General features: G+C 40.9%; 1 pseudogene; it reads right to left on the bottom strand.

The window, feature by feature from the left end:
• Positions 1 to 2100: 2100 nt before the first annotated feature.
• On the bottom strand, positions 2101 to 2603 carry LOC109501635 (annotated as a pseudogene).
• Positions 2604 to 4607: the final 2004 nt, after the last annotated feature.

Genomic DNA, 4607 nt, shown 5'->3' with positions numbered 1-4607 from the left:
CCATTTTCCTTTCTTTTTTATGAAAGTCTAACATAGAACAGACATTTGTTGAAGTACAAAATCCATATAGGAAGGGGCAAGATCATGAGCATACAGCTTAATGCACTTTCACAAAGTGAACCCCGTTCTGTAACCTGCACCAAAATCAAGAAACATTACCGCAGAAGCACCTTAGAAGCCAGCCTTTTGCCCCCTTTCAGACAGTGCCATTCTCATCTTGCACAAGAGTGATCACCATCCTGCCTTTCAGCACTGTTAGTTAGGTCTGTTTGTACTTAAACGTCCTGTAGTTTTCTGAATGACTTCTTTCATTCAACAATACATGTGTGAATTTCATGCATGTTTCTGTGTGGTGGTATTGATCATTCTCATTGTTGTACAGTGTGTCAATGTGGGAAGATACCACAGTTTATTTACCTGGACTAATTTTAATATTATGTTAGCTTTTGGCTCTTGTTCTAAGCAGGTCTTGCATGTTAAGATCCCACACATGTGGGGCGCCTGGGTGGCGCAGTCGGTTAAGCGTCCGACTTCAGCTCAGGTCATGATCTCGCGGTCCGGGAGTTCGAGCCCCGCGTCGGGCTCTGGGCTGATGGCTCGGAGCATGGAGCCTGTTTCCGATTCTGTGTCTCCCTCTCTCTCTGCCCCTCCCCTGTTCATGCTCTGTCTCTCTCTGTCCCCAAAATAAATAAAAACGTTGAAAAAAAAATTAAAAAAAAAAAAAGATCCCACACATGTAAGTGTAGCAGTCTTGGGATTTTAATGCTTCCGGGCGACTTTGTTTTTCTTCCAAGTTTCTGAGCAGCCAATAAACTAATTCATAGTTCCTAGTACTATGGGCAGAATCCTTCCCCCCCAGCTTTTAAAAAATAAATAGGCTAGAAGGAAATTCTGGACCTTATGCACGTGTTCAATTTTACTCTCTTGCTTCACACAGGCCTAAAGTCCTATCTCCTGTTCTGAGGGGACACGTGTGGTTTATGTTAATAAATAACTACTCTCTTTCCAACATAAATTGTTATCACTATTAAATTATCCTCTTTATTACATTTAAGTTTTTAAATTTTTAAAAATTTTTATTTATTTATTTTTGAGAGAGGGAGAGAGAGAGCATTAGCAGAGCAGGGGCAGAGAGAGAGGGAGACAGACGATCCAAGACAGGCCCTGTGCTGACAGCAGAGAGCCCGCTGCTGGGCTTGAACCGATGAACAGTGAGGTCATGACCTGAACTGCAGTCGGACAGTCAACTGACTGAGCCACCCAGGCGCCCCCACATTTAAGTTTTATTTTTATTTTTTAAATTATTTTATATATTTTGTTAATGTTTATTTATTTTTGAGAGAGAGACAGACAGAGACAGAGCAGGAGTGGGAGAGGGGCAGAGAGAGAGAGGGAGACAGAGACTCCGAAAGAGGCTCCAGGCTCTGGGCTCCAAGCTGTCAGCACAGAGTCCGACTCAGGGCTTGAACTCACGGACTGCAAGATCGTGACCTGAGCCAAAGTTGGACACTTAACCCACTGAGCCACCCAGGTGCCCCTACATTTAAGTTTTTAAAATTTAAACTCTACCTGAGCTGATATTTCCTTATCCACTTTCTTTTTGTCTGTTTTTGTGGTTTTTTTCAGGCTTTGACATGTTTTATTAGAACATAATTTCAACAAAAGGTTGCTTTTATTTACAGAATTTAATATGTGTGGGGACTGTCCAAACCACTTGGACCCAAATGAGAATAGACATTAAGCCTGTTTACATATTTTATTCATTTTAAAATGTTTATTTTTGAGAGAGAGCACGCAGGAGGGCTTGAGCATGAGTGGGAGAGGGGTAGAGAGAGAGGACAGAGAATCCCAAGCAGGCTCCGTGCCACCATCAACATAGAACCCACGCAGGGCTCAAATTCAGGAAAGGTGAGATCATGACCTGAGCCGAAATCAAGAGTTGGATGCCCAACTGACTGAGCCACCCAGGTGCCCCTGTTTATGTATTTTCTTATTTTTAATTGGCATATAAAAAAGTTCTGCATTTATAAAAATCCCAGTATTATAAATGACAAACTCATCCCTTAATTAAATATAAAAACAGCTTTAAAAACATACAACTTAGATTGGTTTCATCTTGAATTGTAATCCAATAAGACTAAAAACTAAACATTCCAGGTCCTATAACAAATAGTAAAATACTTGAAGGCCTTCAGGATCCTTTGACTGATTTATGTCAATAAGAGAGCCTATTTTTTATTTTTCTTGCAGGGTCTACAAACAACTTTTTTGAAAATAAACAAGAGAACCTATTTTTGATGTGGTAAAAGAAATGTGTTCATCTCCATTGACAATTCTAAGCTCCAGGTGGCTAACTCTGTCCGAGGGGGGCCACAAAGCATCTTCTTTTGTAATTTCACTGTCATCAATAATTCTCTTCAGTTCTCCCATTACATTCTTGTGTATTGAAGCCCCCTTTCTGATCATGACATCATTTTTGTAATTGCTGTGGTTGGCATATGTAAGCTTTCTCTCTGGCTAGACCTCATACTCCAGAAACTCATGTCCAAGCTTGCCTTGTGTCCTACACAGCAACACAGGTAGAAATCACCGGCCATAGTCATTTTTGTTCCCTCTTTTTGTGTTTACAATTTCAATCGCTCAGTTTTGACTTTTCCTTTCTTTTTTTTTTTTTTTAAATTTACTTTAGGTTTAACTCTCAAGCAGCACATAGTTGGATTTTACTTTTTAACTAGTATTTGCCTTTCATTATGGGACATTAAGCCTTTTTGCGCATGTGGTTGTAACTGCTTTGTATATCTTCTGCTATCGTGCTTTATATCTTTTGTGCAACCTTGCTCTTTCTTTCGTCTTATCTTTGCTCTGCAGAGTTTCTTTAATTTGCTGTTATCTTTTCCAGAGACTTGGAAGAGAGTTTGTGACTGTTTTAATTTTGTGACAGTTTTCGTAGGTTTTGGTTTCAGTGAAAGGAATTTTTAGCCTATATTTCTAAAATTATCAAAGTAAAAAAATTAAATGATATATTTTGCTCCATTTCTTCCTGTAGAGAGACAGGTCCTAAAGGTGCAGTGATGAGAGAATTGCAAAGCAGGGGGCTAAGACTCTCCCGAGCCGAAGCATCGCTCCCGTGCCTCAAGCCTCTTTTATTTTTGCAAATTGTCTTGATGACACCACGCACATACAACATAGTATTTGGCATCTTGATGGGTCCTGCACCTGCAGTGTATTCCATACTGGGACATGAATACATCTGGCGCCACACAAAACATTCTTATCCCAGGCCTGGCGCCCGTATGATGTCCTTCTGGAGAGAAGGAGCAGTCCCGGCAGCCTTCCGTCCCGGGAATGAAACTGCTTTCAGTTCCTTGCTGCTCCGTGGGTTTCCTTCAGGACATTCTTACAGTGCCTCCGGCTTCTTGTTCTTCAACGGCTTCCTCGGTTTTGTAAGAATAAACTGGGTTGAGTTGCAGATGCCGTTAAATGGCTGATGTGACATTCTACATTCTATTTTTCGGTACATGGCAGTGATAGAATGTATTCTTGTTCACCAATGTTTGTATCCCTTCCTCGGAGGAGAATATATATTCTTGGCCTGTTGATAGACATCAGGCATGAAGAGAATTTGCCCCTTTGGATTCTGTGTCTCCCTCTCTCTCTCTGCCCTTCCCCGGATCATGCTCTGTCTGTCTCTCTCTCTCAAAAAAATAAACATTAAAAAAATAAAAAAAAATATAAATGTCTGCTGGAATATCCAAGAACCGTCCTCAGGCAAAACAGTTCTGCTTATCGGGACAGCAATTAGTAGTCTCCTCAAGAGACACAGGTAGAGAGGACTTTAAGAACAAAGTATTCAATAATGAAGAGTTTTGTCCTTATCCTGAAGGCAGCAGGAATCTGGTGATGGTCTCAAGCACACATTTATTTATCCAAGAAAAAGTATTGGACAATGGCTACGTGCTCCCCACTACTTTTACTGATGGCACCAGCTGTGAGCAAAATGAGGTCCTGCTCAAAGGGACCTTCCTTGTGGCAAGATGACAAGTTCTGTTCCAGACACTGTGGTAACACGAGCATAGCCAACCCAACAGTCTCTGACAGTCCTTTTATTGCCTTAAAATTTACTATGAGAAAGTTTGCATCAATTATTGGTGGTGTCATTCATTCCATAAGTATGTGTGGAACTATGTGCATGTGGAACTATGTGCAAGATGTGCAACACAGTCAGCCTAAAAAAACAGCATCTGAACGATTTGGGCCAAGTTTCCACTTTAAACTAAAAATATTATAGGCTTGATATGTATCTTGTGATTAAAATAAATGTTGATGAAAGGAATTTAAATAATCTTTTTTTTTAAGTTTATTTTGAGTGAGAGAGAGAGAGAGAGAGAGTGCACATGAGGGGGGGAGGGGCAGAGAGAGAGGAAGAGAGAGAGAGAGAATCCCAAGCAGGCTCCGGGAGCCAGACACAGGGCTCGATCCCACGAACTGTGAGAACATGACCTGAGACAAAATCAAGAGTCAGACGCTAGACCGATTGAGCCACCCAGGTGCCCCTAAATATTATTTGTAATAGATTTTGTGTTCCTTATTCTAACAGTGTAGCTGCT

The sequence above is a fragment of the Felis catus genome, chromosome B4, assembly GCF_018350175.1.
Source record: "Felis catus isolate Fca126 chromosome B4, F.catus_Fca126_mat1.0, whole genome shotgun sequence".
Lineage (NCBI taxonomy): Eukaryota > Metazoa > Chordata > Mammalia > Carnivora > Felidae > Felis > Felis catus.
Note: the sequence above shows the minus strand (reverse complement) of the source record. Positions and strands in the feature narration are given on the sequence as shown.